At 40.3% G+C, this 24,682-nt stretch overlaps 1 protein-coding gene and 1 pseudogene across 10 annotated transcripts in view; both read left to right on the forward strand.

Annotated features, from left to right (window-relative positions):
* ROBO2 (roundabout guidance receptor 2) overlaps nt 1–24,682 on the forward strand; it is a 1,562,785-nt gene that overhangs the window by 729,800 nt on the left and 808,303 nt on the right. The gene's annotated exons all lie outside the window — the stretch shown is intronic.
* LOC118676092 lies at nt 6,407–7,260 on the forward strand (annotated as a pseudogene).

Consider the following 24,682-nt stretch of genomic DNA (forward strand, 5'->3'; position numbering starts at 1 on the left):
ACAGAAGATCAATGAAACCAAGAGCTGGTTCTTTGAAAAGATAAACAAGATTGATGAACCTCTAGCCAGGCTCACCCAGAGGCAAAGACAGAGGACCCAAATAAAGAAAATCAGAAATGTAAGAGGCAAAATAACAACAGACCCCACAGAAATACAAAGGATTGTTAAAAAATACTATGGACAACTCTATTCTAACAAATTAGACAACTTGGAGGAAATGGACATATTCCTAGAAAAATACGGCCTTCCAAAACTCAATCAGATATATTCTAAAAATTTCAATAGGCCAATAACTATGGAAGAAATTGAAGCAGTCATCAAAAAGCTTCCAACAAACAAAAGACTGGGCCCAGATGGCTTCACAGGGGAGATTTACCAAACATTCAAGGAAGAACTAAAACCTATCCTCCTCAGACTATTTCAAAAACTTCAAGAGGAAGAAACACGTCCAAGCTCATTCTATGAAGCCAGCATCACCCTAATATCAAAACCAGATAAAGACAATATAATTTCTTCACTGATACTGCTCCTAGGGCAATGGAAACTAAAGAGAAAATAAACAAATGGTATTACATAAAAATGAAAAGCTTCTGCATAGCAAAAGAAATCATCAACAAAACAACAAGAAAGCCCACTGCATGGGAAAACATATTTGCAAATTTTATCACCAATAAGGTTTTAATCTCCAACATTACAGGAAACTCATACAACTTAGCAAGAGGAAGATAAACAACCCAATCAAAAGATGGTCAACGGATCTAAATAGATACTTTTTGAAAGAATATGGAAGAAAGGCCAAAAGAATTATGAAAACATGCTCAAAGTCACTAATCATCTGAGAGATGCAAATCACAACAATGCGGTACCATCTCACACCTATCAGAATGGCTATCATCAACAAATCAACAAAGGACAAGTGCTGGCAAGGATGTGGAGAAAAAGGAACCCTTTTGCACTGCTGGTGGGAATGCAGACTGGTGCCGACACTGTGGAGAACAGTATGGAGTTTCCTCAAAAAACTAAAAACAGAACTTTCATTTGACCCAGTGATCCCACTTCTAATAATATGTTCCAAAAAACTGGAAACACTAATTAGAAAGGATATATGCACCCCTATGTTCATAGCAGCACAATTCACCACAGCTAAGATTTGGAAACAGCCTAAGTGCCCATCAGTAGATGAGTGGATTAAAAAACTTTGGTACATCTACACAATGGAATACTATGCTGCATTAAAAACGAAGGAGTTCTTACCATTTGCAACAGCATGAATGGAACTGGAGAGCATTATGCTAAGTAAAATAAGCCAGTCAGCGAAAGATAAATATCATATGATCTCACTCATTTATGGGATATAATGAACAACATAAACTGATGAATAAAAACAGATCCAGAGACAGAGAAGCATCAATCAGACTGTCAAACCTCAGAGGGAAGGTAGGGGAAGTTGGGGATAAGGGGGAGAGATCAACCAAAGGATTTATATGCAAGCATATAGGCCTAACCAATGTACACAGACAACAGGGGCATGAGAGCATGAGTCGGGGAGATGGGGGATAATGTGGGAATAAGGACACATATGTAATAATTTAATCAATAAAGAAATTATTAAAAAATAAATAAATATTTGTAAAAAAAAAAAAAAGTGGGGTCTTAGATGCCATGGCTCTGTGGTTAGCACATCAGCCACACACTGAAGGGTCACAGATTCCATTCCCTGTCAAGGGCACAAACCTGGGTTGCAGGTTTGATCCCCTACCCCAGAGGGTTGTGCGCAGGAGGCAACCAAGCCATGTGTCTCTCTCACATCAATGTTTCTTTCTCTCCCTCTCTAAAAGTCAAATATCCTTGGGTGAGGATTAACTAGCAAAAAAGAAAAAATAACAAAAAGAAAACTAGCAGGGCTTTTCCACAGTGAAGTCCTCTGTGGGGCATCGAAACCCAAGTGAAGGAGCTCCCTCAGCTTTTCATATCTCCTCCTTCTCTCCTTCTTTTTTCTTTCTTCCTGAGAGTTTTCCTTCAAAAGTGGAATTGTGGGTGAAATGTTTCCCTTTTGAATATCCTGTATACTAAAGAGGTAATATGCAAATTGACCATCATGCCCTCGCACAAGATGGCTGCCCCCATGTGGTCACAAGATGGCCACCACAATATGGCCAGCAGTGGAGGGCAGTTGGGGGTGACCAGGCCTGCAGTGGATGGCAGTTGGAGGCAATCAGGCCAGCAGGGGAGCAGTTAGATGTTGATCAGGCTGGCAGGGGAGTGGTTAGGGGGTGATCAGGCTGGCAGGCAGAAGCAGTTAGGGGCAATCAGGCAGGCAGGCTGGCGAGCAGTTGGGAGCCAGCAGTCCCGGATTGTGAGAGGGATGTCTGAGATTGGAAAGGGTGCAGACTGGGCTGAGGGACAACCCCCCTCCCCCCATCAGTACATGAATTTCATGCACCAGGCCTCTAGTGAACATATTAAAGAATAAATATTAGTTTCTTCACTGCAGTAAATTAAATACTCTAGTCCAGCCGTGGGCAAACTACGGCCCGTGGGCCGGATCCGGCCCGTTTGAAATGAATAAAACTAAAAAAAAAAAGACCGTACCCTTTTATGTAATGATGTTTACTTTGAATTTATATTAGTTCACACAAACACTCCATCCATGCTTTTGTTCCGGCCCTCCGGTCCAGTTTAAGAACCCATTGTGGCCCTCGAGTCAAAAAGTTTGCCCACCCCTGCTCTAGACTAAGAGCTTTGTCCCAGCACTGCCACCATTGCATACTAAGAGTTTCCAATGAATAAATGAAGGTAACCTGAGGTTTTAAATTACCATCCGATTTCTAAGTATTTACCTCCCAACCCACAGTAAAACAAGGAATCTCTGCTGGAATATAGTTTATGATTTTTTTCTATCTGCACTTCCTCTGTCAGTTCAAGTGTAGCATCAAATTGAACTGAGTATACACATTAGAAATCACAGTTCAGCTCTGCTGTAGCAATTCAGTCTGGAATGTGGTGTTATCAAGCTTCCCACCCCCAGTTTTGTAGATTAACTTTGCTTGTGGAATCTCAACTGTCTCAGAATTTTAAGAAGGGCATATTTTACTACAGATTTCTGAAGTTGCATTTTATCACAGCCCTAACATGGACCCTGGAGCAATTGCCAAACTATAGCTTGTGCATTTAGAATGATTTTTAAAGCTATGTGTTGAATTTAGTGCCAGTTTGCATTACAATCAAGTGGTCAGGTTTTATCCATATAATCAGTTGATGCAGCTAAATATAAAGCCAATGCAAGAAGCGAAAACAACATCCATTTTGTGCCTGGTGTATTCACATATGTTTTCTGGAAGTGGTTGTGGGTAAGATGTTTACCTTTTCACTACCATCTCAATTATTGACATAATTGATATTCTCCTTTTCTTCAATACAATTCCCTCCCCACCTCTTCTAGGTCAGACATACATTATCTCCATAGCAACATTCCCATATAATAGAAAGATACATCTTCTGAATGGCTAGCAATACAACATTAACTGTTAAAATGTAACATTTTTCATGTTGGAAACATCTGGATTTCACAACCAACCAAAATGTATAAAAATGTCTGTAGTTCTTTAACGGTCTCCCAAGGCTGAGTTTTCTTGCTTTATTAGAATTCATTTACAAACAACTCTTATTAACCAGCTATGTGGCATCATAAAACTAGGCTTTATTTCAACATCAAAAAAAAGTTTAATTTACAAGTAAAGTTGCTTATAAAGGCTCAAATTGCCCTTTGCGGAAAAGAGTTTACGATAGATTTGGGCTGTATTACCAACCTATTAGTAGTGCACTAATACCTCTATTTACTGGCTGATTATGTCCTCTGGCAAAATTCGGAACTGTCTACTACTCTGGTGCAAACTAATCAGTTTTCAAAATTAGTTATTGATTTCAGACCCATTGTGGAGGACCAATTTACTGGCTGGTTCATTGAGTAGTGAAGTGACACTGTTTGTCTGAGTAAGAGAAAAGTCAGAGCACATACAGTGTTCAAAGACAGGGCTCTGAGGTGGTTTTCTATAGCAGAGAATTGACAGATACTTCAAGGATGTTAAATGTCTTTCATTAGAGATTAATGGTGCAGGTGCCTCCTTGCCAGTGAATGTATGTTTCTCATATGTACGTTTCTTAGTCACATCCGGAACTTAAGTAATTGGTGGTAAGTCATTTAAAAAATTCCTAAGGAAAATATTTCCTTCTGTTACTTCAAACTTAATTTTTTTAATTTTAATTTATGTGAAAGTGACTAAAAGTAATGATTACTTTATAAGTGATTCTTTGCTGATAGCTTATGAAGGAAAATGCTAGAAAAAGAAAGCCAGAAACAATGAGTTTAAAATACATCAATGCATACATTCCATTTCATAATGTATATTCTTTTTGTTTTGCTGACTATTTTTCATATTTCTTTTTAGAAATAATATCTTAATGATTTGCTTTCTATACTTTGTTTCAAGAAATATTGCAGAAACTTGAGATTTTACATAGTTTTCTGCCTATCTCAGAAAAACAAAATTATGAATTATATCACATGGCTGGTTACATAGATTAAATTACATATAAACTTGTTCTTGAGTGTTCTTATGAATTTGATGTTCCTGAAGATAGGTTAATCTTAGCAGTTAAGATGCAAAATTTACACACAAAACCTCAAATAAGAATGGCTTAGTTTTAGCTATAGTTATTTTCTTAAAATACGTTCCATGAGGGCATTATAAGAATGGACACCAACACAGTAACATAGATCAAATTGAGAAGTAACTTAAACATGGTTACAGCAGAAATATATTTTTATTTTTTATTAGTGTGGATTGTTAATCATTTTCTAATTACTTAGACTTCCAGCAATACACAGAGAAATTAAATTAATCCCTTACTAGATGGCAAATATGTTCTCCCATTCAGTGTGTTCCCTTTTAATTTTGTTGATTTTTTTTTTTCCTGCAGAAGCTCTTTAGTTAGACATCTGGTATTGTGATTCTTTCCAATTTTTTTCTTCTTTCTTAAGATTGCTGAGGCTATGTGAGGTCTTTTTCATTCCAAATAATTTTTTGGAATATTTGTTCTAGTTTGCAAAATATGTCTTTGTTATTTTAATAGGAATTTCATTGAACCTATAGCCTGCTTTTGGTAATATGGACATTTTAATGCTAATTCTTCCACTCCGTGAACATGGCATATGCTTCCACTTACTAGTATCTTCCTCAATTTCTTTCTTCAGTATCCTATAATTTTCCAAGTACAGGTCGTTTACCTCCTTGGTAAAATTTATTCCTAGGTACTTGATTTGTTTTTGTTTTGCTACAATAGTAAATGGAATTATTTTCTTAATTTAATTTCTCTTTCTGATAGTTCATTGTTGGTGTATAAGAATGCAGCCAATGTCTGAATATTAATTTTGTATCCTGCTACTTTGCTGAATTCATTTATTAGACTTAGTAGATTTTTAGTGGAGTCTTTAGGGATTTCTACATACAATATCATATTATCTGTGAATGACAGTTTTACTTTCTCTTTTCCAGTTTGGATGCCTTTTATGTTTTCTTCTTTTCTAATTGCTATGACTAGGACTTCCAGTACTATGTTGAATAATAGTAGTGAAAGCAGACATCCTATCTTGTTCCTGATTTTAGGAGAAACACTTTTAGATTTTGCCCATTGAGTATGATGTTGGTTGTGGGTGTGTCAGATATGGCCTTTATTATGTTGAGGTATGATCCCTCTAGTCTCACTTTGCTGAGAGTTTTTTTTATCATAAATGGGTGCTGAATTTTATCAAATATTTTTCTGCATCTATTGATATGATCCCTTGATTTTTACCCTTCATTTTGTTTATGTGATAGCCAAGCTTTGGAAATAGCCCAAGTGCCCATCAGTAGATAAGTGATAAAACAAATGAACAAGCAAACAAACAAAAAACTGTGGTCCATTTACACAATGGAATACAAAATACTACTCTGCCATAAAAAAGGAAATAGTAACTATTGGAACAGTATGAATGGATCTGGAGATTATTATGCCAAGTGAAATAAGGCAGTTATAGAAAAACAAATAACACATGTTCTCACTTATATGTAGACTCTAATGAACAAAATAAACTGATGAACAAAATAGAAACAAAGGGGCATAGATACATGAAATAGACTGATAGCTGTCAGAGGGGAAGGCAGTTGAAGGACTGGATGAAAGTAGGTGAAGGGATTAAGCAATAAAGCATATATATATTCTATATAATAAAAGCCCAGAGGCATAAGACCAGAACAACCAGAGACTAGAACCACCATGCTGGCCCTGCCCCCACAGCAAGCAGGTAGGGGTGATCAGGCAGGCTGGCAGAGTGGTTAGGGGTGATCAGGTAGTCAGGTGAGTTGTTAGGGGCAATCAGGTAGGCAGGCGAATGGTTAGGGGCAATCAGGTAGACAGATGACCCCTCACAGGGCTGGCCCTTCCCTCCAGCAAGTGGTTAGGTGCGATCAGGCACGCAGACAAATGGTTAGGGGTGATGAGGCAGGCAGGCAGAGCCCCGCTATCAATTGCCTCAAAGAGGGAGACCCAGGCCACAGCCTGTGAGAGGAACACTCGGAGGCTGCCACGGGAGGCGCTGGCAGGAGTGGATGCTGCAGGGCGGGGCTGGCGCTACTGCGGCTCCTGAGCGGGCATGGCGCCTGCAGCCTGGCCCAGGCCCCAGGGTCACAGCCTCCCCCTGTGGCTTCTGCAGGGCTGGACTGCCACTCCTCCTGCTATGATGCCTGGGCAGATCTCGGACCCTTCAGTGACTGCAGGCTCTCTGCCAGGGCTCAGTCCCCTGACCGGATTCCCAGCTAGGCCCTGACTGCAGAGAAGCTGAAATATGCTGACATCTGCCACATTGGGGCCATGATCGCCCCTTTGCACTTCTTGGAGGTGAAACTTGGCAAGAGGCCTCAATCTGTGAAAAGTGAGCTAGATGAGAAAGAGGAGCAGAGGAAAAGGCACCTGGAAAAGAACAAAGTGGTGGCTGTCCGATGCCGGAACAAGGAGCGGACGGAGTTTCTGCAGCGAGAATCCGAGTGGCTGGAGCTCATGAATGTGGAGCTGAAAACCCAGATGGAGGAGCTGAAGCAGGAGCGGCAGCAGCTCATCCTGATGCTCAAGCGCCGTCTCCCCACCTGCATCGTCAGGACCGACAGCATTAAGACCCCCGACTCAGAAGGAAACCCACTGCTGGAGCAGCTGGAGAAGAAGTGACCATAGGCTGGGAGGAGGAAGAGGTGGAGGAGATGCAGAGAAGGTGGAGGAGGAGGGTCCCAGAGGGCTCTTCCTTGCTGCATGAAAAACTCTTCAATGAGGCTCAGCACAGCCAGCATTGGCCAGGCTTTTTTGTGAAACTCAGATCAGCCACACCAGGGGAAGAAACCCAGGCTGATGAAACCCAGGACCAAGCGCTGAGACCAAAGTAGTCCTGAGGGAGGCCTGTTCTGCCTGGGGCCAGGCTTGCAGGAGGCAAGACAGAGTTCTGGGCCAGAGAGACGCCCAACCAAGCAGCTGTGGGCACTTCTCCAGCCTCTCCGCCAGGGCACCAACCCAAAGGACCTCCCAAAGGAGCAACCGCCAGGAAAAGCCATGAGTTGCAACCAAAATTAGACTGAGTATGGAACTCAGAGTAAAACTACAGTCTGCCTCTCCCAGCCTTAACCCTGACCCTGATCCTAATGCAAGGCTGGAGAAGGGCACGGTGCCAGGCCCTGATGTACCCACCCACCGTAGGCCAGCTCAATCCTGCTCGGAGTGGCAGCCGGGGTGCACCCTCACCTGCCCTGCTGGAGTTGTTGTGGGCACGAGGCAGGGGAGCCCTTCCAAAGCACATACTCACTGAATGTTTACAGACTGGATGTCCTGACAGGGCAGGGGCAGGGTGTGGTGCATTTCCATCCTGATCAGCCCTTCATAGTACTCAGTTCTGTATCTCTCAGTAAACATTTCGTACTTTAAAAAAAACAAAAAAAAAAAAGGAGGCCCAGGCCACCAGCTGGCGACACTGTGGAAGGTGTGCAGCTGGCCAGCGATCACCCCACAGAGGGAGGCCCAGGCCAGCCAAGTCATCGCATGCCATACCTGCCGCCTTCAGAGGGAGGCAACCAGTGGCGGGGGTGGGGGGGGCAGCGCTGCACAGATGGCAAGCAGTGACAGCAGTGGGGGCAGGGCCAGCTGCCTGCAGCTGGGTGAAGGAAAGCCCTGATAGACCCTGATCTCAGGCCAGGCCTAGAGACCCCTACCCGAGGGGTCCAGGATTGTGAGAGGGTGCAGGCAGGCTGATGAACCCCCCTGAGTGCATGAATTTTTGTGCACCAGGCCTCGAATACATATATATATATATATTCATATTCACATAGAGACAAGTGTGGTAATAGACTGAGGGAAAGGGTATAGCGGTTCTCAACCTGTGGGTCGCGACCATCGGAAAACACATATAGCATATCAGATATTTACATTACGATTCATAATAGTAGCGAAATTACAGTTATGAAGTAGCAACGAAAATAATTTTATGGTTGGGAGTCACCACAACATGAAGAACTGTATTGAGTGGTCACGGCATTAGGAAGGTTGAGAACCACTGGGTTAGATGGAGGTGTGCAAAATGAGGGGAGAATGGGGACAGAAAGAGACTTTGCTTGGTGCAGTGGGAGCACAATGCAGGTATAAATGATGTTTTGTTGAGTTGTAAACTTGAAACCTGTACTCCAATAAGTTTAATCTATATAAATAAAAATGTAAATGTTTGTTTGTTCAAAATCTTAAATCTCCGTAAGTTCTTTACCAATTGCTTTGAAATTTAGACACAACATTGCATTCGAATACACACGTGTTTTTATATACCTATATTATATAGATGTCACACCTGTGACAGGTAAAAACATGCTTTTTTGGAAAAACAATGCCATCTGTTGGACGTAAAAGCAACACACTCTATACTAAATATTTTATGATTCCATTTCAATGTTTCTGATTACGATCCATTTACAATTTCCAAATTTCCAATTTTACGATTCCATTTCAATGTTTCCAATTGCATTGTTAAATTGAATTTTCATAGATTTCGATTTATTTTCATTTTTATTTAATTATTTCATGTAACATTGCGTTGGAATTGAGCTGTGTCATTTATCATAGCGTTCATGCCATTTCAATTTAAGAGATTGCAATTCCCAATTCGATTGGCATTTGCAATCACCATCAACAAAGCTCAGGGCCAATCTTTAGAATTGTGCGGTTTAGATCTAGACACGGATTGCTTCTCACATGGACAATTATATGTTGCATAATCTAGAGTTGGCAAACCAGACAATCTCTATATCTGCATAGACAATGGAACAACAAAAAATATTGTATACCCACAAGCATTGTGAAATTAAACATATTAGAAACATGCGCTTTCTCTTTTCTTTCTTTTACATTTAACCAGACTGAGCCACAGCAACGCATGGCCAGGTACAGCTAGTTAAAAATAAATAAGTAAATAATTAATCTATTTATATAAAAACCATGGGTGATGTTAGTCACATACAGACGAACAGCCACGACCGAGTGGAAGGAAGTCAGTCCTACAGGGGTTGTCTTGGCAACGGCTGCGCCCTCCCCCAAGCTGTTTCCAGGAGCTGTTTCCTGTAAGGCAGAGTTTGAGGCAGGAACCCGCCCTGGGAGCTTGGAGGCAGATCTTTCTAAAGTGTGCCGCACCAGCATGGGTGAACCTGAGTGGGGTGGCTGAAAGGCTTAGAAAAGACAGACAAGAGAATGAAAGCCAGGTCTCGGTGGGATGCTGCTTCTCTGAGAGACAGCGACCGTGCCCACAGCCATGCCTTTATTTTATAGCAGATGCTGCGAGGCAAAGTAAGGGCGTGACCAAGATGTTTACAAACATTCTCCTGGGTTTCAATCCTACTCAACTACATGCACCTGAACTCTATCAAGCCCACATCACTCAGGCACGTGTTTGGACCATAGGTTCAAGCTTACAACTACAACTGTTGGCTATAATTGTGCTGGGAGGGCCCTGCCCTCCAAGCTGGGACTTGCACGTGGCAATGAGAGGACTGTGCCCTCTCATCAGTCCAAAGCTTGAACCTGTCCAAAACACTGTAGCGGCTCCCCACAATAAAGTTTTATTTCTGTTTCTTTGTTACTGATGTGGCCCCACCCCATAACAAAGAAACAAAGGAAAATTTCCCCATCGAATTTCTGAATAGTATTACTCCTTCTGGAATGCCGTGTCATAAATTAAAATTGAAAGTGGGTGCAATCATCATGCTATTGAGAAATCTCAATAGTAAATGGGGTCTTTGTAATGGTACCAGATTTATTATCAAAAGATTACCACCTAACATTATCGAAGCTGAAGTATAAACAGGATCTGCAGAGGGAGAGGCTGTTCTGATTCCAAGAATTAATTTGTCCCCATCTGACACTGGCCTCCCATTTAAATTGATTCGATGACGGTTTTTCGTGATGCCAGCATTTGTGATGACTATTAATAAATCACAAGGACAAACTCTAGACAGAGTAGGCATGTTCCTACCTGAACCTGTTTTTGCACATGGTCAGTTATATGTTGCTTTCTCTCGAGTTTGAAGAGCATGTGATGTTACAGTTAAAGTTCTAAGTACTTCATCACAAGGGAAATTAGTCAAGCACTCTGAAAGTGTTTTCACTCTTAATGTGATGTACAGGGAGATATTAGAATAAGTTTAGTCACTTTATCAGTCATTGTTTGCATCACTGTTGTTTTTATATCATGTTTTTGTTGTTTTCATATCATGTTTTCGTCGTTTTTATATCATGCCTCTGTTGTTGTTATATCCTTTTGTTACTGTTTATTTATTAATAAATTTATATATTATTTTCATATACATTTTACTAATTTCCTTTCATCTCTCACATTTCTATTATAGAGAAAGGGCAAATAGCAATGTTAAAATATCTCTGCTAATTAATTCCCTTTTTAAAAAAAATATATTTTATTGATTTTTTACAGAGAGGAAGGGAGAGGGATAGAGAGTTAGAAACATCGATGAGAGAGAAACATTGATCAGCTGCCTCCTGCACACTCCCCACTGGGGATGTGCCCGCAACCAAGGTACATGCCCTTGACCGGAATCGAACCTGGGACCCTTGAGTCCGCAGGCTGATGCTCTATCCACTGAGCCAAACTGGTTAGGGCAATTAATTCCCTTTTAATGTGCACGAATTTTGTGCACCGGGCTACTAGTATGTAAAATAAATGCAGAAATAGTTTTATATAAAAATTTCAGAAAGCACACAGAACCATAATTATGCACATAATTAAAAATACCTTTACCACAAAAGGAACTTAGCATTGATGAAACTCCAAGTGATTCTAATGAAGAAAAGTTCTTTAAAATATATATGTCTCTTCTGTGGACCTGTTGCTATTAAATATTTCACAGAAAATTTGACAAATGTGCTCATTGGACTTTTCATCTCCACTCATATCAACACTACTTAAACTTATATAGACAATAAACAATAGATAGTATAATAATGGGCAACAAGAAAAAAAATTGTCCAAATAACTTTTTCTGTTCATCTTTGTTTTCCTTTGCTTTTCCAAATAGTCCTTAGAGCAAAAGTCCATGAAGCAAAAATACCTGAATCATCAAAGTGCTACAAAAAGCTACAGAGAGATATGAAGATTTAAAGTTTTAAGCATAAAGTCTATGAAGACCAGTCAAAGAAACAAAAAGTCACACCGAGTTTAAGATTCTGTATTTTATTCTCTCCTTGCCTCCAGGGCCAACTGAACTCAAGTCTAATTATAATACAGAGACAAAGGATGATATACTTCACTCAGAGCAGAAAAAAAACACAGAACAAAAATATGGTTTAGAGTTCAACTTTAAGGGTGAATATCAGATTAGGGAAGTTTTCCATAAAATAAAAAGTTAAAAAGTGAACTATGACATTGTGAAGGTTATTAATGTTCTTTGGAAATGTTGAAAAAAATGGATAGCACTGAGGTTGGCATTGGTTTTAATTTACATTTAGGTTTGAATGATTGATCAAATTATTTGATGACCTTTTGAATTTCATCCAGCTCTTAATATACTCCAAATATATCATCTTCATTGCTCTAGTTGTCATCTAAGTAAAATACTGTGGTTTGACTAGATGACTGATATAGGTTCTATCATATTCTATTTTTCCCTTTGCAATGATAGTAATTTTTGTTTTCTATACTGTATAGTGGCACTGTTTCTAATATTTCCACTTTTTTGGGTGTTTTTGTTGTTGTTTCTGGTGCTCTAAGGCCGTGGTCGGCAAACTGCGGCTTGCGAGCCACATGCGGCTCTTTGGCCCCTTGGGTGTGGCTCTTCCTAAGCCTTAGGAGCACCCTAATTAAGTTAATAACAATGTACCTACCTATATAGTTTAATTTTTAAAAATTTGGCTCTCAAAAAAAATTTCAATCATTGTACTGTTGGTATTTGGCTCTGTTGACTAATGAGTTTGCCGACCACTGCTCTAAGGAACTGGGTATCACTTAAAATAATGGGCTTCAAGCAGTTTAGACTTACTGTTGTGATTTGTAGTTATTATAACAACTAGAAACTAATAGTGGCTTACCTCTTTAATGATTGAAAAACATTTCCATGGGAAACTTTGTAATTAATTATTATTAAGATGTCATCTCTACATGTCATTGATTAAGCTCCTTTCTTTTGGTATTTTCAAAAGTGCTTCTACTGTTCTGCATAGCACAAGTGCTGCAGGGGGAAAGGGATACAAGAGAAAGAAGTAGACATAAGCACTGAGTCAGCAAAAGGCTTGAGCCAACAATGTGCTTTAATGAGAGTGGTGAAACAGGAATGCAAAGCAGGGTCTTCTGCTTATCAACCTGAAGCTACCACTCATCTTCTGTGTTATAGTTGAGTTACTGCCAAGAGAATCCAGACAACTTGGGTATCAATGCCATGGGCAAAGGTGACCCGTGCTCTGGCAAGATGACCTCTGGAATTGAAATAGGACTATGGGTGTCTAAAGCTACATCTGGGAGGGTAGTAGCCTCAGCCTTCCCTAATCTCCTTGCCTTTTCATTTGCTTTGTTTTCATATTCAACTGCAAATGTTCCCATTACTGTTCCTCAGTCATTGCAAAGCTACATTGCAGAATTAGTTTCCCACCAAGGGGAAGTTGTGCATTCTTATTCTTGTGTGAGGAGAAAGATTAGAACAACAGGAAGATTATATGTCTCAAAATCCAAATTCTTTCTTTGACAACTAAGAGTTGTATAAGCTTAAGCAATAAGTTAAAGTCTCTGAATTTGCTCTTTCACATCTATAAAAATGAAATATGAAAAGTCTTACTTTGCTGGGTTGTTGTACATTTACAGAATGGAATACTATCTATATCAGCCGTGGGCAAACTATGGCCCGCGGGCCGGATCTGGCCCGTTTGGAATGAATAAAACTAAAAAAAAAAGACTGTACCCTTTTATGTAATGATGTTTACTTTGAATTTATATTAGTTCACACAAACACTCCATCCATGCTTTTGTTCCTGCCCTCCGGTCCAGTTTAAGAACCCATTGTGGCCCTTGAGTCAAAAAGTTTGCCCACCCCTGATCTACACTAATAAAAAAGAAACATGGTAATTGGCATACGACCGCTACCCTTTTCATTGGCTAATCAGCGAGATATGAAAATTAACTGTCAGCCAAGATGGCAGCCAGCAGCCAGGCAGCTTGAAACTAACATGAGGCTTGCTTGCCTCAGTGAGGGAGGATCGTTGGAGGAAACCAATGTTCCCTGCCTGCAGCTGCAGGCCTCTGAGCGGGCAGTTCAAGAAACATTGTAACAAATACCACCGGACTTCAGCCAGCAGATTAGCAACATTGTATGCAAAGGCCAGAAACCTACTTTCAGGAGCTACGGCCTAAGAGCTGGAGCCAAGCCTCAAGCTAAAGCTGGCCCAGAATAAAAAAAAAAAAAAGGAAAAAAGGAGCGTTTGGGAGTTCAGTCACCCCCAGCCTGAAAACAGCCGTCAGCCCCTCACCCAGACTGGCCAGGCAGCCCAGTGGGGACCCCCACCCTGATCCAGGACACCCTTCAGGGCAAACCAGCCAGCCCCACCCATGCACCAGGCCTCTACCCTATATAGTAAAAGGGTAATATGCCTCCCAGCACCGGGATCAGCGGAGCCACGAGGCCTCCCAGCACCGGGATCAGCATGACAGGGGGCAGCGCCCTAACACCCTGATCGGCCCTGCTCTGTGTGTGAGAGGATGCTGCACCCCAACACACACCCCCCCCCCCCGGGCCCTGCTCTGTGTGTGATGGGATAGAGCCATAACCTCCCCATCGGCCCTGCCCTGAGTGTGAGAGAGGCGGCGTCCCAACCCCCTGATCGGCCCTGCTCTGTGGGTGATAGAGGGCAGCACCCCAACCCATTGATCCACCCTGCTCTGTGTATGACAGGGGACGGTGCCCCAACTCCCCTATCAGACCTACTCTGTGAGTGACAGGGGGGAGCTCCTCAACCCCCTGATGGGCCCTGCTCTGTGCGTGACAGGGGGTCGCGCCGCAACCTCCCCATCAACCCTGCCTTAAGTGTGACAGGGGTGGTGCCCCAACCCCCCAGTCGGCCATGCTCTGAGCCCGACCAGGGGCTGCACCTAGGGATTGGGCCTGCCCTCTGCCACCAGGGAGCAGGCCTAAGCCAGCAGGTCGTTATCTCCCGATGGGTCCCAGACTGCTAGAGGGCACAGGCCGGGCTGAGGGACCCCCCCCTTCCCCCCGAGTGCACAAATTTTTGTGCACCGGGCCTCTAGTCTATACTAATAAAAGGGTAATATGCTAATTAGACCAGGTCAACCAGACATCTTCCGGTCATCTGGTCCTCTTTCCAGACAAAACCATGGTGATGGGGGTCAAGGCAGAGGTGGTTAGGGGAGATCAGACTGGCAGGGGAGCTGTTAGGGATGATCAGGCTGGCAGGCAGAGGCAATTAAAGGCTATCAGGCAGGCAGGCAGGTAAGCAGTTAGAAGCCTGCAGTCCCAGATTGCAAGAGGGATGTCTGACTGCCGGTTAAGGGATCAGACCTAAACTGGCAGTTGGCCATCCCCCGAGGGGTCCCAGATTGGAGAGGGTGCAGGCCAGGCTGAGGAATACCCACCCCCCCATGCATGAATTTTTGTCACCCAGCCTCTAGTGCAGCTATAAAAAGAAGGATCTATTACCCTTTGAGACAGCATGGAGGGACCTGGAAATGAAAAAGCTAAGTGAAATAAACCAGTCAGAGAAAGATAAATATCACATGATCTCACTTATATGTGGAATCGAATAAACATAATAAACTGATGAATAAAATAGAGCCAGAAGCATGGAAATATGGAACAGACTGGCGAGTCTCAGAGGGAAAGGCAGCAAGAGAACTATCAAATAATTTATATGCATACTAGAGGCCCGGTGCACAAAAATTTGTGCACTTGGGGGGGGGGGAGGAGGGCTTCCCTCAGCCTGGCCTGTGCCCTCTCGCAGTCTGGGACCCCTCGGGAGATAACAACCTGCAGGATTAGGCCTGCTCCCGGGTGGCAGAGGGCAGGCCCAATCCCGAGGTGCAGCCCCTGGTCGGGCTCAGAGCAGGGCCAATTGGGGAGTTGGGGTGCCGCCTCCGTCATGCACAGAGCAGGTCAGATCAGGAAGTTGCGATGCCACCCTCAGTCACTCTCAGGGTAGGGCCGATTGGTGGGTTGGGGCACCGCCCCCTGTCACACTCAAGGCAGGATCGATGGGGAGGTTGAGGCACCACCCCCGTCACACACAGAGCAGGGCCAATCAGGGGGTAGGGGCGCAGCTCCCTTGCACACACAGAGCAGAGCCCATCAGGGGAGTTGGGGCTCCATACCCTGTCACCCACAGAGCAGGGCCGATCAGAGGGTTGGAGCACTGCCACTCTCACACTCAGGGCAGGGCCAATGGATGGGGAGGTTATGGCTCTACCCCATGGCTCTACCCCATCACACACAGAGCAGGGCCCGTGGGGGGGGGGGGGCGGTTGGGGTGCCGCACCCTGTCACACACAGAGCAGGGCCTATCAGGGGGTTGGGGCGCTGCACCTGTCACACAAAGAGCCGCAGGGTGATCAGGGGTTTGGGGAGCTCCCCCCTATCAGGCACAGAGCAGGGCTGATCAGGGGTTGGGGCGCCTTCCCCTGTCAAGAACAGAGCAGGGCAGATAGGGAAGTTGTGGCCCCGCACCCTGTCACACACAGAGCTGCAGGGCGATCAGGGGGTTTTGGCGCTGCCCCCTGTTACACTGATCCCGGTGCTGGGAGGCATATTACCATTTTACTATATAGGTTAGAGGCCTGTTGCATGGGTGGGGGCCGGCTGGTTTGCCCTGAAGGGTGTCCTGGATCAGGGAGGGGGTCCCCACTGGGGTGCCTGGCCATCCTGGGTGAGGAGATGATGGCTGTTTGCAGCTGGTCACACACCCTTCATGGTGGGGGTCCCCACTGGGGTGCCTGGTCAGTCTGGGTGAGGGGCTGAGGGCTGTTTTCAGGCTGGTGGGTGACTGAAGCTCCCAACTGCTCCTTTTTTTCTTTTTTCTTTTTTTATTCTGGGCCAGCTTTAGCTCTGGCTCCAGCTCTGAGGCCTCTGCTCCTGAAAGCAGGTATCTGGTTTGTTTGGGTTCTATAATCGAAACACTGTATCAACTCCAGCTCTGAGATCCCGGCAGGCTGAAAGCAGGTTTCTGGGGTTTTGTTTAGCTTCTATATTGTAACAATGTTTCAAACTGCAAGCTCAGAGGCCGGCAGCGGCAGGCGGGGAACGTTGGTTTCCTCCATCACTGAAGCAAGCAAGCCTCATGTTAGCTTCAAGCTGCCTGGCTGCCGGCCACTATCTTGGCTGGCAGTTAATTTGCATATCTTGCTGATTAGCCAATAAGAAGGGTAGTGGATGTACGCTAATTACCATGTTTCTCTTTTATTAGATAGGATATTCATTACCTATGGACACAAACAATAGGATGGTGAACACTTTGGTTGGGCAAAGGAGGAAAAGGGGGCACGTCAGTAGTACTCTCAACACTAAAAATTAAATGAATAAGTATGACTCTATCATCAAAGAAAATGAATGAAAAATATCTGTAAAAAAATGTCTGTAAAGAAACTTCCACAATGTCATTATGCAAAAGGTAATTGCTAAGTCAATACTTATTATTTTCATACTAATTTTTATTCTTTTTGTAGACACTAATGTAGAACTATCTATATCTACAAGTTATTCCTACTTGAACTTTTTTACATTTATTTAAGTAGGCAAGACTTTTAATTGACTCATAAAGATGGTTTAAAATGCTCAAACTAATGGTTTATTCACACAAAGCTATAAATGATACATAATGTAATATTTATTGAGCTCCTAACATGTGCCGGCCTTGTAATCACAGTTTTACCTGTGTTATTTCATTTTTCCCACTTTATAGTGAGAAATTGAGTCATAGTACAGTTAAGTAAAATTTTCCAAGATCTTAAGCTAATTAATGGCAAAGCCAGAGCTTAAGACCATGTATGCTTTAAATCTTTCTATTGTAATGCCTCTGTCTGTGTCTGATATTGGGGTCCTAATAACAAGTGTAAGGATGCAGGGAAGAGAGAAATGAACGAATACATAACTGATAAATGGGAGGATAAGAGGTGGAAGAGTTTATGGTTTAAAGGTAAGAGCTTAGTCACTGCTATTATTGTATGGATTTGAATACTAACTCTTCACTTGCCAGCTATGTGACTTTTTAATATTTTTCATCTACTTTTATTGATTTCAGAGAGGAAGGGAGAGGAAGAGAGAGATAGAAACATTAATGATGAGAATCATTGATCTGCTGCTTCCTGCATGCTTCCTACTAGGGATTGAGCCCACAAATGGGGAATATGCCCTGATCGGGAATCAAATGGTGACCTCCCTGTTCATAAGTCTATACTCAACCACTGAGCTACATTGGCATGGCCCGTTGTCACGACTTTAAACTACTCCTCCAACTGCCCTCCAGTTTTTAGTATTTTCTTCTGTAATATGAGCTTAATGGTAATGCCTCTATCTTGGGATTCTTGTGAGGGTTAAATGAAATAAAATATCTGGTACACAGGAAACAATCAAACAGTATTGGTTATATTTACCATGGGTGCAAAAAGAGGATGTTTAAGTGGTAGAGGAAAATATTCATCTACACATCACAAATGTGTTTGAGACACCTTGGTAATGGGACTGCATTAAGTGCAAGGTCACCGCAACATCAATCAGCATGCACTCATATAGCAAGCACAGAGAATATGTAACATTGAATCTATTATTGATTAAGTGTTTATCACAGCCCAGACCTTTTGTTGGACACTTTGTAAAACACAAGCCCTCTAATCCTCACATTAGACTCGTCAGGTACCTACTAGTGTGCTCATCTTACAGACAGAGACACTGATGAATGTAAAGGTAAAGGGACATACCAGAATTACACATACACACATATTGCATTAGCAAAACCTAGAAAAACATTGAATTTAGACTTATCTTACAATACCTTTTCCCACTTCTGAAGATTGCTTATTTCCACTTTAGATACTGACAAAGGTAAATGAATCTCAAGGGTCTTACATTGTCAGTGGTGCTAGAAATGTGGCCAAGATTCTTCCATGTCTTGACTTTGGAAGTTTACATATTGTTGTCTTTTTGTTGTTGTTTGCTTTTTTTATATTTTTTCTTCTGATATTTGAAGTGAATTAAAAGGTGCTTGACAGAACTTGAATATCTAAATTTCTCATTGCACTCAAACATTATGTGTTATTTAAAAATATTTATAGTAATTTTTAAATATTTCTAATACTCATTCAATAATTATTGAGAAAGAACTTATTAATGGCAAACTAGGCTAAGGTAAATTTCTCCAAACCACATATAAAGCATAGTGTTTTTTAAATTGGCCTTGTAGATGTGTCTTATATTTATGAAATTTCTAACATCATTATATGTAACTATGTGTTCCAGAAGCCATCTACATCATTGTAATTGAAGCAGAATGTATAGTAATAACATATATTATTAACATATAGGATGGGGAAAAAGTAGATTTTACCATCTTAGTATGAAAAATAATACAATTAATAAATAACAATATAAAAATAAACTGTGTTTCACATGCTCAGAACTGTAAACCTACTTTTGCCCCGCCCTGTATATAACATATTAATATGTTACAGAACTCTCACAATGATCTAATCTATATCCCCTTTCATGGAATTTGTTTGAGTATAATATGCATAAAAACAATAGTTAAATTATTGTTTCTCATTTTATAAGTCATATATATATATATATATATGTTCATGGGAAATTAAAATAAAATATCTGATATTCTAGTTAAAAGTCAATGATTACGGCAATGATTCAAACATAATATTTTTTCTAGACATGTTTGATAAGTTGTTCTACTAGTTTCCAGTGAATAATACATTTTGAATATTTCATTTTTTAAAATTGAAGATGGTAAACTATTGTAATCAAGTTTTCATCAAGTTTGTATTGTGTGCCTTGAAACCATATAAATATTATAATTTCATCATTTCTTGATGGATACTGTCAGCTTAATATGTGACATTCTCTGGTGATCAGTAGGTTATTCTTTTTAGAGCAAGGTTTATATTTTAGAATGCTGTTTTGGTGATTTACATTTTTCAAGAATTTATATTTCCAATTTAATCATTTTTAAAAGTTAATTTATAGACAACTGCATAACTGTGTGATCAGTCTCTGTTTGATTCTGCCCAGCATGAAACGTTTTTCATTAATTTATTTTTTAATCTAGGTAATGTGTGTCTTGATACTGTAGCATTTGGAAATTTATACATTTACTAAACAAAGACAAGAAGCAAGTTAAGGGCATTTCCTTCACTGTAAGGTGGAGCTATCAACTGGTTCAATGAGATTTGAAAATAAGTGAAAACAGCAGAATTCACTAAGGTATTTAGGAAATTTGACCTTACCTATTGCAGATTTTTAGAATCAATACAAAAACATGTTAATATAGAAAAAAATATTAAAGTATTCCTTCTGGAAAATAATGATGCTTTGAAATTTAATGATTAACTGAAATACCAGTCCTCTTTTGTGTGACTGTGGCTTCTCTCATTATACTAAACCAGAAATTGAACTAGACTGCAAGGCACAGATAGAGGGTCTTTGCGAGACCTGTCTTTTTGTAGGAGACTCTCTAAGCTCCAACAAATTGTTTCAATAGTTTAATCTTATTAGTTTAGAGAATGTGATGTTCTCTGTCTCTCAGTACCAAAAAGAAAAAAAACCAGCATATTTGCTGAATCATATATCAAGAAAATAGTTGTTAAAAATAATTCTTTTTTGAAGAATATATTCAGCTTCAATTGTATATCCTCAACTGGCCACATGCTGGTTTTCTCTCTGATTTCTACCCTTTTAGCTTGCCCTTTGTCTTCTTCCTAGTTATAAAGAGAGCACTGCAGCCTCACATAATAACTTACAAGCTTTATAATAAATTACTGGAAGCCTTGGAGATATAACAAAGAGGACTGTTTTTTCTTAAACTGTGATAGGACCAATCATATCAGAAAGACGGGTGTGTGTGTGTGTGTGTGTGTGTGTGTGTGTGTGTGTGTGTGTGTTTGCTAATTGTAGAATTTTTTGAAACAAGATGTTTTTTCTTTGAAAATCATTGTATCATTAATTTTTAAGAACAAAATTATAGCATGTATTATAAGAGTACCTTGCAAATCTCTCCAAAGGGACAAGATAAAGCCAACATAGTTCAAAAGTTCAGATTCGAAGCTTCAAAGTGTAAGCCTGGAAGAAAGGAAATTCCTCTGGGAACACTATCATTTTCTTACATTCCCACCAATGCTTTGCTGGTTTGTTCTGAAGAACCATTTTCTACAGACCCCTCATTACAATTTCTGCTGCGACTAGCCACAGTAGCTTAAAGCATAGTGTTAAAAGACAAGGTATTTATCCATGTTGTCATTTTGCTTCTCTGTGGCCAGGGGATTAATCACTTTCTCAAGGGGCCAACTCTACCATTTCCTTTACTTTCGGGAAGGGAGGTTTTAAGAAAATGCCACTGTATGACCACAACTTATTCTTTAAAAAGAATGTAATATATCCTTTAAAGAAAGAAAATTACCCAGAGATAATTTTAGCCAGAATTCAGTTATTTAATTCATATTTGAGAGGTGACCTCACTTCAGAGCCAAATCAGGACTAGCAGTACCCTTCTAAACATGATGAAACACTAATGTCTTCATATAAGTGAGCCTTGTGGCCTGGCTGGGTGACAAGCATTTGATTGGCTTTTGTTTTCACCAGCTTAAATCTACAAGCTGGAAAGTGACAGGAGAATCTTTTCAGGAAACAAAACTGGTTAGGATGCATGAGGATTCATGCTTTGGCTCAGGCAAGAAATCAATGTAGTAAACTCAATATTAGTATTTCAAATGTCCGAGCTAGAATGTTTAAACCAATAACATTGCACTAAAATATAGAAATACCAAATAAGTATTTAGGAACAGATAATTTCTAAAGAAGAAATTTATCACATATTAACACCTTCCATATTAGTTTCTTTAGATTAACTTATTTTTATTAAATCTCGCTAACCACACAATATCACATATATCACCTCATTATTTTTCAGAGAAAACTTATGAAATATTTGTGCGTGTTATTTTTATGTTATGGACAAGAAAAACTGAGTCAAAATAGAATTAAGAAACATTGGCTGCTATTATATATTTAATGAATTTATTACCCAGAATTAAGTTCATATCTGTCTTATTCTCAATCCATATTTTTCTCATTACACCATGAAGTTTGTGTATTTGACATCTATATATAAATTAATGTATATTGATTTATTTGTATATACTTACCAATAGTAATAAATTACTCATGAAAAATTGCATTGAGAAATATTCTTTTATGCCTTTAAAAAAGGAAAATGTCCTTTATATTCTAAATTAATCTATTATTTATTGTCCACAATTTTCTCTTGATATCTTTACCTCTCAAACTATAATTGACATAGATGAGTTGCTTCCATTAATATGTAAATCATTGTAATAGGGTTAAAAATCCTTACATAGAAGAAAAAATATAGCAAATATTCCAGAATGGTTTTTTTTTTTATATATTGCTTTGATTACACAGAGGAAGAGAGAGGTAGAAACATCAATGATGAGAAAGAATCATTGGTCAACTCCTTTCTGCACACCTGCTACCAGAGATCCAGCCTTCAACCTGAGCATGTGCCCTGACCAGCAATTGAACTGTGACATCCTGGTTCATAGGTCAACGCTCAACTCCTGAGCCACACTGGCTGGCAGAATGCTTGGATCTAAATATACTGAATCTAAAAACAGCAGTTTGGATGGCCACCGCAGACACCATCCCAGAGTGGTCAGCAAGACAAAAGCCAGAGGGACTCCAAGCACGTGCAGATGACACCTGTGGGACCAGTTCTGTGGGGGAAAGGAGTACATCTCAGAACAGAGTCAACCAAGATGAGAGATTCAAGGCAGACCCAGCCTCTGGTCTAAGGAGTCCCTGGCCACTGAACAGTTGGCACAATGACATTGAGGTGTAGCCTCACTGGCAGCAAGTTGGAGGATAGATCCCTCCCACAAATAGGACTTAAACAATCAAATCCCAATTATAAATGGAGAGCCCAAATAATGCACACAAGGGGGCATTCCTAGAGCATCTATCTCAGAAGGATAAAGAGACTACACCACTGGGCCCCTCAAGACACTCTCTAAATTAGGTCAGCCTACAAATACTGTCAAACATATAAGTTCTAATATATAAAAGCAAATACAAGGAGACAGCTAAAATGAGGAGACAAAGAAACAACCCCCAAATGAGAGAAAAGAATCTCCAGGAAAAGAACTAAATGAAATGGAGGTAAGCAACCTATCAGACATAGAGTTCAAAGCAACAGTTATAAAGATATTTAAAGAACTTAGTGCAAATTACAACAGCATGTAAAGGGAAATAGAGAATATTAGCAAGAACCAGACAGGAATGATGAAAGGTATATCTGACATGAAGAACACACTGGAAAGGATTAAAAGTTGATTGGATGAAGCAGAGGACAAAATCAGTTATTTGGAAGACCAGGTAGAAATAAATACCCATTTAGAGCAGCAAATGGAAAAAAATATAAAAAGCAGGAAGATATCTTAAGGGAGGTCTGGGACAACATAAAATGTAATAACATCCACATTACAAGAATACCAGAATGGCAGAGGATGAGCAAGGAACAGAGAATCTATTTTAAAAAATAATGACCAAAAACTTCCTAAACTAGGTGAGGAAAAATGTCACACAAGTTCAGGAGGCACAGAGAGTCCCAATCAAAACAAAGAGACCCAAATCTAGACACATAATTAAAATGACAAACATTAAAGACAAAGAAAGAATCTTAAAAACAGCAAGAGAGAGAAAGAAAATTACAAAGTAGTGCCCGTTAGAATTAGAACTGACTTCTCAAGAGAAACACTTCAGGCCAGAAGGGTGTGGCATGAAGTACTTGAAGTCATGAAAAGCAAAGACCTAAATCCAAGACTACTATATCCAGTGAGGCTATCATTTAAAAATGAAGTGAAATAAAAAATATTCCAGGTAAAAAAAGGTTAAAGGAATACATTACCACCAAATCAGGAAAGCAAGAAATGTTAAAGGGACTGCTTTAAGAAAAAGAAAAGGACAGAGAGAAGATCATAGCCATAAAGAAAATAAAAATAGCAATAAGTAAATACCTATAAGTAATAACCTTAAATGTAAATGGCTTAAATGCTCCAATAAAAAGACACAGACTGACTGAATGAATAAGAAGACATGACCTATATATATGCTGTTTACAAGAGAACCACCTCAGAACATAAGATACATAGATTGAGAGTGATGGATACATAGATTGAGAAGGGATGGAAAAATATAGTCCATACAAATGGAAATATTTTTAAAAAGCTAGAGTACCAATACTAATATCATACAAAATAAACTTCAAAACAAAGGTGATAACAAGAGACAAAAAAGGCCACTTCATAATACTAAAGGGAATGATTCAATAAGAAAATATATGCACCCAATATAGGAGCACCCAAGTACATTAAAAAGTCTGGATGGACTTTAAGGGAGATATTGACAGCAATATAGTCATAGTGTAGGATTTTAACATCCAACTGAAATAGCTGGATAGATCTTCCAGACAAAAAAATTAACAAGGATACAGAGAACTTTAAATGACACACTAGATAAGATGGATCTAACCTATATTTACAGAACATTTCATCCCAATGCAACAGAGTATACATTCTTCTAAAGTGCACGTGGAACATTATCAAAGATAGACCACACACTAGGGCACAAAACAAGTCTATACAAATTCAAGAAGATTGACATAATACCAACCATCTTCTCAGATCACAACGGCAATGAAGTTAGAAATCAACTACAATAAAAAAATTCAAATATATTCAAACACATGCAGGCTAAATAGGATGTTATTAAAAAATGAATGGGTTACCAAGAGATCAAGTGAGAAATTAAAAACTTCCTGGAAACAAATGAAA

Source organism: Myotis myotis, unplaced genomic scaffold (genome assembly GCF_014108235.1).
Source record: "Myotis myotis isolate mMyoMyo1 unplaced genomic scaffold, mMyoMyo1.p scaffold_m19_p_2, whole genome shotgun sequence".
NCBI lineage: Eukaryota > Metazoa > Chordata > Mammalia > Chiroptera > Vespertilionidae > Myotis > Myotis myotis.